At 37.7% G+C, this 14,031-nt stretch overlaps 1 long non-coding RNA gene across 1 annotated transcript in view; it reads right to left on the minus strand.

Moving 5' to 3' along the window:
- The window catches only part of LOC308607592, a 154,686-nt gene extending 146,106 nt beyond the window's left edge, over nucleotides 1-8,580 (minus strand). The window contains exon 1 of the long non-coding RNA XR_014014020.1: nucleotides 8,326-8,580. This is a non-coding gene — a long non-coding RNA (uncharacterized lncRNA). The remainder of the gene's footprint in view (nucleotides 1-8,325) is intronic.
- Nucleotides 8,581-14,031: the final 5,451 nt, after the last annotated feature.

Raw genomic sequence — 14,031 nt, forward strand, 5'->3', positions numbered from 1 at the left:
TACCAAAGGAGAGAGGGAGGGGAGGGATAAATTACGAGTCTGGCATTAGCAGATATAAACTACTGTAAATAAAATAGATAAACAACAAAGTACTACTGTATAGAAGAGAACTATATTTAATCTTGTAATAAACCATAATGAAAGAGAATCTGAAAAAGAATATATATTATATATATAAAACTGAATCACTTTGCAGTACACCACAAACTAACACCACATTGTAAATCAACTATACTTCAGTTAAAAAAAAAATTTTTTTTAAGACATAGCCTCATTAAATTATTTAATTTCAAGGATAACAACAGAATCTTCAGCCCTGACAAGAAATAATCATTTACTGCTAGATAAAAAGTCAGGCTGGCCTCAGATTTAACCACAATAAAATCCAATGCCAGAAGACCATGGAACAATATCTAAAAAGTTCTAAGGGGAATAAAGCATGACTATATCTAGCCAAGTTAATTTTCAAAGACAAAAGCAACTGAAGAACTCCTGTAATATACGCCACTCTTGAGCCACTGGGTGGGGGTGGGAGGGAGCTACTCTATTCTTCTGACAGACTCTAAAATCTTTTTTTTTTAACCTTGAAAGAATGTATTAAGATTTAAAGTTTTGTGTGGTGAAAATTTCGACAGACTTGTTGCATATTCTCTTTCTTCAGTTAAATGAAAGTTAATACTTGTTATTACAAAATAAACACAGTAAGAGAATTTTATGCCACCTAAAAGTTGGCAGGATTACCACTAGACAGGACCTTTTTTACTCAGCAAATGCAAAGCAAATACAGCACGTCTCACACATACACACATACGCATTGTCATATATGATGTCGTGGACCAGAGTCCATGATCCCACCAGACAGCACATGCTTCAGCCTATGATCAGATATTCTGTTTGGTAAGATAAACAGAGTCTGGCTTTTAGCAGGTCTATGCTACACTTTTCCTTTGGACAGTGGACTGCAACAGGATTGCGTATTAGAATCACCTGAAAAGATTTAAATTTTTTTATAATATAGATGCCTTGGCTGGTGTTCTTTGTAGCAGTGTTTCTGTTCCTGGATTTAGAGAAAAGTTTCTTTCTTACATAGGAATTTACACTCCCCTCTCCGTCCACGCGCCTGCTGGTTCTTGCCAAGTGGAGTGTGTTCTCGTTTACTTAGAGGTTAAAAGGCAGCTAGGGGAAGGCCGCAGAGCAAGGTGAGCCCAGACTCCTTTTTCCCTTTGAAAAAGCAGGAAAGAAATGGAAGTGGCTGAGATGGTCCTGACTGAATATCCCAGGTCTTAGGAAACGCACTTACACCCTCCCACCACATCCCTGGGGAGTGATATCTTTGGGAGGATGAAAGGGAAAGGCCACCCTCTGTATGTGGAAGTGGAGTTTCTGCCAAAGGACATGGGCTGTCAGTCATCTTTTAAAGGAGATCAATCCTGGCTTAACAGGGAACTTCCTTGTCCATTTGGGGGCCTTTCAGCAGTTGTCTGAACTGAAAGCATGGAATTGCCTGGAGCTTCTCGGGGAGGAGGAAAGAGTAGAGGGTACGTGACTAAGGGGCTCTGGAGTCTGGAAGCTTGGATTCAGACTCTACTTTGTATTTGCTGTGTGCCCTTGGGCAGGTTACTGAATCCCTCTGTGTCTCAGTTTCCCCATCTTACAGATGGGGATAAGAGCACACATCTCATAGAGTTGTTGTGGAGATTAATGGGGTAATACACACAAAGTGCTTAGAACAGCACCTAGCATCTAAGAAGCACCAAATAACTGTTAGCTGTTGCTTTTATAGCATGGGGCAAACTGGGAGCCAACCAGAAGAGAATTTTGTAAAGAAAGAACACTCTGAATTGGCATGGATGAATCACGAATCAATCTAAGTCCCGTCTTTGTATAATTAGGAGGAAAGACCTTTCTCCACCACCGGACACCCATCCCTCACCCCACCTCAAGGCCAGGTGGTGGCAGTGTGGTTACCAGCAGCAGGTAGCTATGACCTCGAGGTTGCCCAGCAGCAGACCTGTGGATGCCACAGCACGATGTGGTACCTGGCATCTTGTCAAAACGTCTAGGGCGCACTTTCAGGAGGCCTGATTTCCTGTAGTCAAAGTGGGGAGACTTCACCATTTGGATCATTGTAGTGCAGTTATCCCGACAGCACAGGTACTCCAGACAGGGTAGCAGTGGCTAACAGCAGGGATCTAACACCTGGGCATCCCTGTTCTGTGGTTCTGTGGCTGCAGGGATGCAGGGATCGGCTCTGCCCACCTTCCTGCTTGCCTCCCATCTGTGGAGGTGTGAAACACCTACAGACCAGATGCCAGCAGCACTGAGATGCCTTCGATTGGTCTCTGAGGACAATCACGGTCTCAGGACAAATGATGATGTGAGCGGAAAGGGTGATTATTCATCACTGAAACTTTGGAATACTCTCCAGCCAGTGCTAAAATCATGAAACAACAGGAGAAAGAATTTCCTTTCTGCTGGACAAGCCCCCAGTAACCTTTTCCACTGAACTAAAAGCTTTCAAAAGGTGAACAGAAGTGCCATAAATCTCAGAGGCGACATTAAATATTTGTCACTGAAACACTTAAGACTTGTTTCAAACCCATTCCTTTCTGAAAGTTTATAACAAATAACTGAGTGGCTTAACCTCTACAAGAGCATCTCCTTTTTCACTACAAATGGAAACAAATGGGCTGTAAAGAGCAGGACCCTCCTGATGGGCAATTCTCAGCCACTGTGTGGTCTCCCAGCCCTGCCCAAATGGGTGAGCCGCCCTTTTTGTTTAGATTAAACTGGCTCTTGCTTCCATGACATTAGGGCGGCAGAGGTTTTAACTGGACTTTCTTTTAATCTGCCCATTAATCTTCCCTCCCCTCTCCCTGCTCAATGAATGAGTAAATTATTTACATTCTGATGTTGCAAGAACTCTCCCTACATTAAGCCTTGATTTGAGCCTCAAATATATCTTTAGATGGTGTTTACCTTACACACCTTTATCAGCACAGCCTAGCTTCTCCAGAGAGATCACCTGTTGGACTAAAACATGACACAGATACAGATCTCTTCCCCACTACCTGTGTGAGCCCGAAGCCACACATCAGAAACTCAACTGCTTTCAACCAAGTTCCAATTTTACCAAACTCCAAATGCATACAAGCATCTTGGTGCCCAGCATTCTAGTGTTAGTTTGCTCTTCAATATTCTAAAATCAATGATCCGCTTTCCTGGAGGAAAATGAAAGCAGGTCAGGCACTTTTCAAAAGCTATCCATTATGCTTCTTGTCAGAGTGAGAGGTAAAGGCCTTTGTTGGAAAGAATGATGTTAGTCTCTGTATCAGCTCTCCCTCGGCCCAGATGGACAAGCAGCCACCTACAGGGTGGGCTTTCAAGCACAGGGCTGGGAGATGGCTGGGTAGAAGGGCAAACACCTGCACTGATTCAACCCTGAAATCTCACTTCTTTTGTGTGAGGGAGAGAAATAGCAAAATACATTTTTTCAAGGTATCAAAGGAGAAGGACCCAGGAAAGGCTACAGAAGAAGAATCAATATAGCACAATGAAAGCAAGAGAAAAGATTCAGAAGGACAACACTTCGCAGGTGTCAGGAAAACCCTAATGCCTGCCGTCTGAATAAAGATTTCCTATTAAGTTAAAATTAATAAAGTAACTTTTAATTGGGGAAGATAAACCAAGCAATATCTATCAGGACAAACATGAGTTTATGAAGCATCTGTTCTTTCCCTCTTTAGTATGCTGCCTCATTAATTTCTCCAGGCTTTTATTTCTTTCTGCCTTCTTTACACGTTCTTAGCTTTACCCAACAAGCAAATGGCATTTAAACTCAACACCTATATGAGTCACATTTGCTGACTCTTGCTCAAACTTTGCCACTAATGGAAGGCATTCATTCCCTGAAAATCACCCCCAACCATCAATTATTTCAGGATGCTCCAGGGGAATAATGTTAATTCTGGCCTTGCAGCTGAATGGTGACTGCCCTTTTCCTCCCCTGATACTTAGGCTCCAGTGATGTTCTAAGGCATCATGGTCCCCTCTGAGGATTGCCCTTGACTTCCCTTGGGAATTTCCATCTCCCACCCTGAACCACAAATAATGCACAATGCCTGTTCTCCTTGTAAAATTCTCCCCTCTTTTGTATTTCACACTGTCATGTGAACAACAAAGAAAGCTGCTTGTGTTTCAATGTCTCATGGTTATTAGCCAAATCTTTCAGTTTTTGCTCAAAGACCCCTTCCTTGCTGGTTCCCAGACTAGCAGACAGGGTCAGGATACATGTCTGAGAGCAAACCACTGTCTGGAATTCAGTCCCACCCCTGCCTTCTGCTGCACATGGATGTGGTACTTGACCAAGCTTGTCCACGTGGCCCTTTATGCCAATCACCTTCTGGTGGCCTGTCCTACCAGTTAAATTCCAGCAGTAGACACAGCTGAGAATCAAGATGGGGACCCTCACACACTCATATTACTTAGCTCATACTAAAAGCTATCACACTTCAGCTACATCTTTTGTACTCCCCATACTTCTTTAATCCTGGAGAAAGTCCGATATGCTGGCTATAGACCAGGAGCATCCAGAGTACCCACATCACTGGTTAAAAATACAGATTCTGACCCCCATTCAGTACTTCTAAATCAAAAGCTCTTTGTTAAGATCCAAGGTTTGTTTGTTTGGTTATTTCAGGCAAGTAGGTTTGGGAAGAGTTGTTTCAGAGCCCCAGTCTAATCTCAGCCCTATCTGACTATACCTTCCTCTCACTGAATTTCATTTCTAGAATATCGTTCTCTCTGACTCTCTCTTCCTCAGACTCTCATAATCCAGGCATGTCACGGTCCTTCCCCACATCTGCTGTTTCTAATCGACTCTCTGAAGCTGTGTCTGAGCAAATGCCTCAGCTGCTCATTCAAACACTCTTGGAGCTAAGGAGGAGGGGGTGTGGGTAATTCAGATACTAGACTCACCCCAGATGCAGAGGTGGGGTCCAGGAGTCCTGAGTTTGCTTCTTTGGAGAACTCCCCAGGTTTGGGAAACTTAGCAGGATTTAGCAGGATGTTTTGTTTTGCTTTGTTTTGTTTTTGATGGATGAATATGTGTTAGAAATCAGTATGTGTTAGTAACCTCATCATACAACCGAAAGTTTTCTCTGTGATAAATACTCAAATTTTAAAAATCCTCTAGCTTTAAAAATGCACGAGAAAATAAGGTGGATTGGTAGATGGCAGCAGGATGGATATATGAATAAATATATAATAAAAGAAATCTATATGTCTTTTATTTATATAATAAAAATTTTATATAATTTTTATATAGTTTAAATATTTTATATAATTTTCATAAATTATATAAATAATTACTTATATAATAAATAAATTATATAAATTATATAATAATTTTTATAATTTATTTATTATATAAATATAATATTTATATATTATAAATATATATAAATATATATAGATATATAGATAGATATAAATATATATATAAATATATATAGATTTCTTTATATAAAAAAAGAAATCCAGTAAAATGTTAATTATAGAATCTATGAAGTAGGTATAGGGACCTTTGCTGTAAAATTCTTGCAACCTTTTTGTACATTGAAAACTTTTCATAATAAAATGGAGAAAAAGATGCTAGAATTGAATTTTTCTCAAAACATACTTTATATCCCAACTTAATAAAATGATTAATTCAATTGACCTATCATTATAACTCCAGTGCCCCCCCTAAATATTTTGTGTGCTACTTCTGAAGTAATGTACTATCTATGTCTATCAATAACATTATCTTGTTCTAGTGGAATTTTTAAAAACAAGTTAAGTGCTGATGTTTTCCCTTGATAAAATGTAAAATCTCTTCCCTTTCGCATTCTCTTCCCCTCTTTATTTGCTTATGCATTTCTAGTCCTCAAGTTATGTAAATCACAGAAATAAAAAAATACATGAAGATCATTCGTAATAAAAGGTACTCATGCTATTATGAAAGTGAAAAAACAGAACAAGACAAAATGATAACTTCCGGGAAAGTTATTAATGGAGAACATTATCGCATTCTGAGCTGGTAACTTTGAAAAGCTTACATTCAAAGTTGAACATTTTCTGCTGAGGAAGTTGAGTCTGGAGAAATTAAAGACATTTGAGATCACAGAACTAGTAGCCAAATGAGAAAGAGAATATAAATGCCCTGATGTTGTTACGGTAATAAATTCTCTGTCAAAATTTACTCAGTAACACAGAGATAAAATGACATTAAATTTCTGGGGGTAAAAATTACCATTCTTAAAATGTTTTTTTATTAGTCAATAAATGGTTTGGGGATATTAATAAAGTTACACTTCTAACTCAGTCTTCTAAACAACTTGGCTCCCTCTAAAAGGGAAGATTTTAAAATGAAACATAAGACAAGACATAGACTGGGAGAAAATATTTGCAAGTAACATCTGATAAAGCATTTGTATCCATAATACATAAAGAACACTCAAAACTCAAGAATATGAAAACAGAAACCCAATTTTTCTAAAATGGGTAAAAATTCTGAACAGACATTTCCCCAAAGAAGACATACAGATGACAAGTAAGCATACAGAAAGATGCTCAACATCGTTAGCCATTAGGAAAGTGCTAATTAAAACCACAATGAGATACCACCATCCATGCATTAGAATGACTAAAAATAAATCCATAACCAAACAACTTACAATACCAAGTGCTGGCAAGAATGTAGAACAATTGGAACCCTCACAGATTTTTGGTGGGAATGTCAAATGGTACAGCCACTCTGAGAAATAATTTGGCAGTTTCTTATAAAATTAAATATACCCTTACCAAATGACCAAGTAATATCACTTCTTTATCCAAGTGAATTGAGAATTCTTGTTCCCACAAAAAGCCATGCATCAATGCTTATAGAAGCTTTGTTTGTAATTGCCCAAAACTGGAAACAACCTAGACTGTCAATACATAAATGGATAAACAAACTATAGTACAGCCGTACAATGGAATATTGTCAGCAATAAAAAGGAATAAACTGATTTCTGCTTCTGACCAACGTGTAGTAACAGAAATGAAATTTGCCCTCCCACCTGAAACAAACTAAAAAACCAATAAAATATATGAAACAACAGTTTGCAAGACACAATCTTAAGCGATGAAGAACCATGATCCCTGAAAGGCAGGATATGAAGGAGGTGAGCCCTAAGGTTTTCTTAACATGCAGCTTGAGTTTCCAGGACACAGCACAGGGAACCTGGGGGAGCCGAGTGGACTCCCTGAGTTGAACAGACAGAGCTGAGGATTCAGGGAAGCCAACATGGCTAGTGTTCCCAAGACAGAGTGGACTGGGAAAGAGGGCTACAGAGAGACAGAACTGCAGAGACCTGCAGAGGAGTCTCACCTAGGATTCAGGTGAGCACTGATCAGAGAACAGCTGTGAAGAAACTACCTGGAAGAACGACCTGAGGAAAGAACCACCAGAAAGGATTACAAGGAACATTGCTGTGCTCATACAGGACCGTTTACACTTAATGTGTCTTTGATAACTTTAGGTCTGAATCTATCATCTTGCTATTAGTTTTCTCTTTGTCCATATTTTCTTTTTCTCTTTTTCCTCATTTTCTACCTTGTTTTAGATGAGTTGACTATATTTATCAATGTCAATATGGATATCCATATCAATAAATGTTGATATTAATCAATAGCAATACTGAGGGCTTCCCTGGTGGCGCAGTGGTTGAGAATCTGCCTGCCAATGCGGGGGACACGGGTTCGAGCCCTGGTCTGGGAAGATCCCACATGCCGTGGAGCGGCTGGGCCCGTGAGCCACAACTACTAAGCCTGCGCGTCTGGAGCTTGTGCTCCGCAGCAAGAGAGGCTGCAACGGTGAGAGGCCCGCGCACCATGATGAGGAGTGGCCCTTGCTCGCCCCAACTGGAGAAAGCCCTCGCACAGAAACGAAGACCCAACACAGCCATAAATAAATAAATAAATAAATAAATAAAATAGCAATACTGATATCCATATCAATATTTTAACAACTTTGGTGGCTTATTAGGTATAATTCTTTGTGGTTTTATTTTAGTGGTTGCCTTAAGGTTTACGTTACATTTTTTTAACCTATCACAGTCTAGCTTCAAGTGGTACTGCACTACTTTAGGTATAGATAAGAACTTTCCATTTCTTCCCTCCAACTTCCTGCTATTAGCTGCATTCATTTTATGTTCATAGTACGTTATAAACCTCAACCACACAAGTTTTTTTTTGTCGCTTAAATAATTACCTTTTAAAAGGATTTAAACAGTAAGAAATTACCTTATATATTTAGTGTAGTTATCATTTCCTGTGTTCTTCATTCCTTTGTGTCGATCCATATTTCCGTCTGGTAGCATTTTTCTTCTGCCTGAAGGACTTCCTTTAATTTTCTTACAGCGTGGGTTGGCTGGCAATGAATTATTCCAGCTTCTGAATGCCTGAAAACATTTTTATTTCATCATTATTTTTCAAAGGCATTTTTGCTGGGTGTAGAATTCTGGATGGACAGTTTTCTGTTCCATTGTCTTTTTGCTTGCATACTAATAAACTAAAAAAAAACTCAAGAGACACAGAAAAAGCATTTGACAAAATTCACTCAGGATTTAAAAAAAAAAGAAAAACTCTCAGCAAACTAGGAATAGAAGGGAAATTTCTCTAACTAATAAACAATATTAACAAAAGAAACCTACAGGGGGCTTCCCTGGTGGCGCAGTGGTTGAGAGTCCGCCTGCTGATGCAGGGGACATGGGTTCGTGCCCCGGTCCAGGAAGGTCCCACATGCCGCGGAGCGGCTAGGCCCATGAGCCATGGCCGCTGAGCCTGCACGTCCAGAGCCTGTGCTCCGCAACGGCAGAGGCCACGACAGTGAGAGGCCCGCATACCACAAAAAAAAAAAAAAGAAAAGAAAAGAAACCTACAGCTAACAAACTTAATGGTGAAAAACTAAAAAGTTACTTTCTTTGAAATGAGGAGCAATACAAGGATATCTATTCTCACCGTTTCTATTCAACATCGTGCCGGAGATTCTAACCAGTACAATATGGCAAGTACAGGAAATTAAAGGCACCCAGTTTTGAAAAGAATACATAAAGCTGTCTTTATTTACATATAACATGATCTTCTATGTAGATAATTTAATATAATCACAAAAAAATCTAGGAATAAGTGAGTTTAGCAAGATTACAGGATATAAGACCAATGTAAAAATCAATTGTATTTCTATATACTAGCAACAATCAGAAATAGAAATTTAACCAAAATTGTAATTTATAATAACATCAAAAATATGAAATAGGGATAAAGATGTGAAAAACTTGTGAAAACTATAAATTTTTTTCAGAGAACATAAAGAAGATATAATAAATGGAGATACTTATGTTTATTGGTTGAACAATCAATGTTGTTAAGATGCAAATTCTCCCACAAAGGATCTAAAGATTCATGAAATCCCAATAAAAATCTCTATGTTTTTATAAAAATTGACAAACTGACTGTAAAAATCATATGGAAATATGAAAGACTCAGAAAAGGCAAAACAATTTTGCAAAAGAAAAACAAAGTTGAAGGACTAAACACTACCTGATTTCAGTAGTTATTATAAAATTACAATAAGAGAGTACGGTATTTGGTGTAAGGATAAGTAGGCCAATTAAACAAATAGAGAATCCAGAATAGACCCACCCATATACTGACAACTGATTTTTGACAAAAGTACAAAAGCAGTTCAGTGAAGAAAGATAGTGCTTTTCAACAAACGATGCTGAAACAATTGAATATAAGCAAAAATAATAATATTTGTGTCTTGTATCATAAAGAAAAATTGACTTTAAATTAATTGAAAAGTGTTCTCATAAACCTAAATATAAAACCTAAAACTATAAAACATCCAGAAGAAAACATGGGAAAACCTTTGTGATCTTGAGTTAGGCAAAGAGTTCTTCCATACTATATCAAAAACATTATTCACAAAAGAAGAAATTGATAAATTGGAATTCAACAGAATTTTAAAAGTTCTCCTTTTCAAAAGATCTGTTAAGAAGATGAAAAGACAAGAGCCACAGACTAGGAGAAAATATCTGCAAGTCATATATCTGATAACAGACTTTAACACATAACAGACAGTTAAATATATTCAATATACACTTTAAAATCTCAAAATTCAACAGACAAAAACAGATTTTTAAGAAATAAACATAAAATTCAAGCAGACATTTTACTAGAGAAGATGGCAAATAAACTCATGAAAAGATACCCAACATCATTAGTCATTAGGGAAATGCAAATTGCACGCAATAAATACCACTGCACACAAGTTCGAATGGCTACAATTGAAAAAAGTTGACATACCAAGTGTTGGCCACAGTATGAAGAAACCAGAACCCTCATGCATTGCTGATAGGAATGTAAAATGGGGCAACCACTTTGCAAGACTTTGGCTGTTTCTTTTTTTTGCAGTACGCGGGCCTCTCACCGCTGCGGCCCCTCCCGTTGCGGAGCACAGGCTCCGGACGCGCAGGCTCAGCGGCCATGGGTCACGGACTCAGCTGCTCCGTGGCACGCGGGATCCTCCCAGACCGGGGCACGAACCCGTGTCCCCTGCATCGGCAGGCGGACCCTCAACCACTGCGCCACCAGGGAAGCCCCTGGCTGTTTCTTTTAAAGGCCAGCATACACCTGCCATCTGATCCAGCCATTCAAATTCTAGGTGTCTGTCCAAGAGAAATGAAAGCAGATATCCAGGCAAAAAGACTAGCGCAAGAATAATCATCGTCACTTTATTTGTAATAGCCCAAAACTGGAAATAATCCAAATGTCCCTCAAGTGCATGGATAAATAAACTGAGTTATATCCATACAACAGAATATTTCTCTGCAATAAAAAGGAATGAACTAGCAAAATATACTACTACACCATGGTTGAATCTCAAAATAATTTTGCTGAGTGAAAGATGAAAAGGAGTAGATATTGTATAATTCCATTCATGTAAAATTTTAGAAAATGCAAACTTATTTATAGTGACAGAAAGCAGACCAGTGGCTGCTTACAGATGGAAGACGTGGAGGTGGACGTGACAGGTGATTACAAAGGGGGACAAGGAAACTTGGTAGCGATGGATCCATTTATTATCTTGATTTTAGTGAAGATTTTATGGGGAGGTACCTATGTCAAAACTTCTCCAATTGAACATTTTAAATGTGTGCAGTTTATTACATGTCAATTATAATTCCATAAATGTTATTTTTAAAAAGAATGCTCTATTACTCCACTCCACACATGGATTAATCTTAAATGTATTTTGCTAAGTGAAAGAAGCCAGAATCAAAAAGCTATATACCAATTGATTCCATCTGTATGACATTCTTGAAAAGACAAAACTATAGGGATAAAAAACCAAGCAGTGATTGTCCGAGTCTGGGACTGGGTGAGGAGTTAATTACAAAGGGGTCAGCACAAGGAAATGTTGGGTTTTCTATAGTTCTCTATAGTCCTATAGTGATCACACACAACTCTCTGTATTTGTGAAAATCCTTAAGACTGCACGCCACAAAGGATGAATTTTATTATAGGCAAATTTTTAAAAACCAAGGTTGCTAGGGCAACCCAAGATGCATCACAGACTGTGACAAATGCATATAACTGTATTAAAACTGAATAACACAATCACACTGAAAGGAGTGGGTAAAAAAAGGAGCTGATACACATGAACAAGAGTGTTTTGCCTGAGTCCAGAATAACGACAACATGAGCTGTACAGAGACACTGCACTCCAGTCGGTATATTTGTTTCTCACAGAGTTATGGTTAGCAATTCTGAAAGTACATGAATATTAGGGTTGAACACATGAGTAAATATTTACAGATAATCACAAGTTTCTCACTGTTGGAGAAAGAAGTTACAAATAAGCAAAGGAGAAATTCCAGAATTTGGTGCTGGATTGAAGTCTGAGTTATCTGTACAAACTTATGTGTTTCTTTCATATATATATATACATATATATATGTATATATATATTTGAATATGTATATTGAAGTAAATAAATAGAAATAGTGTACATGCATACTAATACATACATATATTTCTTCAAAGTATTTCCCTCCAAATATTTATTAATAATACAGGGGAAAATAGTAACTCTACAGTGGAGAAGCCTGGCAGACACCACTTTAACCAAGTGATCAAATTTAACATTACCAGTTATAAGGCATATCAATATATGTATCCCTGATATCATGTGCTGAGAAGGGCACACCAGCTTTGTGATATTCTTCTCAACAATTCACAACCTTAATAAGGAAACATCAGACAAAGCTAAATAGATGGACATTCTACCAAATATTTGACAAGTATGCTTCAAAAATGTCAAGGTCACAAAAGACAAAAATGAAGGAACTGTCAAGAGTGGAGAATATTAAAGACACATGACAACTAAACAAAATGTGGAATCCTGGACTAGTACCTGAACAGAAAAAGGACATTAGTGGGAACACTGTGGAAATCCTATTAAAGCCTGTAGTTTCATTAACAGTGTCGTACCAATGTTAATACCAGAGTTTTGCTAATGGTACCACGGTTCTATAGAATGTTAACACTGGACAAAGCCAGATGACGCCTACATGGAAAGTCTCTTTACTATGTTTACAACTATTCTGTAAGTCTAAAATGATTTCAAAATAAACATTTTTTAAATGACACTAACAGTACTAAAATAGATCATGGAAACTTTTTAAATCATCTCACAGTTGGAAAATTGTAAATATGATCCAAGACTGAAAAGGAATCAAAGAAGTTCTACTACATAAGTTTAAAATTTGTTATTTCAAAAATAAATAAATAAACTCCAAACTCAAACAAACTGAGGAAAGTGTTTGCATATTATGCACAAAGGGATACTTTACTTTACTTTTTTTCTTTAACATCTTTATTGGAGTATAATTGCTTTACAATGTTGTGTTAGTTTCTGCTGTATAACAAAGTGATATATGTATACATATATCCCCATATCCCCTCCCTCTTGCATCTCCCTCCCACCCTCCCTATCCCACCCCTCTAGGCAGTCACACAGCACTTTTCTTAATATGCAATGAGCTCTTACAAATCATAAGAAAAAGATAAATAATAAAGATAAATAATGATCAACATACATGATTAGAGAGTTCAACCTTTTAAAAGAATTACAAATGACTTAAAACCATGTAAAGATGCTCAGCCTCACTGATAATAAAATAAATGAAAAGTAAAATTCCAATTAACATTTTCAGTATAAAATTGACAAAGGTCAAATTTTTCACTAGGAGTGAAAATTGGAACAACTACTGAGGAGGATAATTTAAAATATCTCAAAATTATTAATATTCATTCCTGGAGGCCCAGCAGTTCTAGTTCTAGGAGTTTATCCTAGAAATATGTCTAAATGAGAAATAAGCATATTCACTGAAGCATTGTTTGTAATAGCAAACAGTGAGGAACTATTTAGATGTCTATAAATAGTAGCTTGACTAAATTTTTAAAAAGCATATTCACAGTAGAATACCATGCAGCCTTAAAAAAGCAGAGGCGTGATAGAGAACTATACCCAAGACATATATACGGTGGAGAATAAGGTGTATCATGTGCTAACATTTATGATATTTTTAAAAGAAAAGAAAAACTGGCATATGTTTGTAATTGCACAGAACATCTTTGAAATGATGCACAAGGAATTGGTTAACAGTGTTTGCCACTGGCAAGAGAAACTGGGTGTTTGGGGTCAGGGGTGGGAGAGAAATTTATTTCTCACCATTACCCTTGCTGTACCTTTTAAAATCTTGTACCAACAGCATCTATTAATTATTCAAAAAATTGATTGAATGCTTAAACATTCTTTCCCAGATTAAAAGCACAGATAAAGAATACTTTGGGGCTTCCCTGGTGGCGCAGTGGTTGAGAGTCCGCCTGCTGATGTAGGGGACATGGATTCGTGCCCCGGTCCGGGAAGATCCCACATGC

The sequence above is a fragment of the Mesoplodon bidens genome (genome assembly GCF_964165515.1).
Source record: "Mesoplodon bidens genome assembly, chromosome: 19".
NCBI classification, from domain to species: Eukaryota; Metazoa; Chordata; class Mammalia; order Artiodactyla; family Ziphiidae; genus Mesoplodon; species Mesoplodon bidens.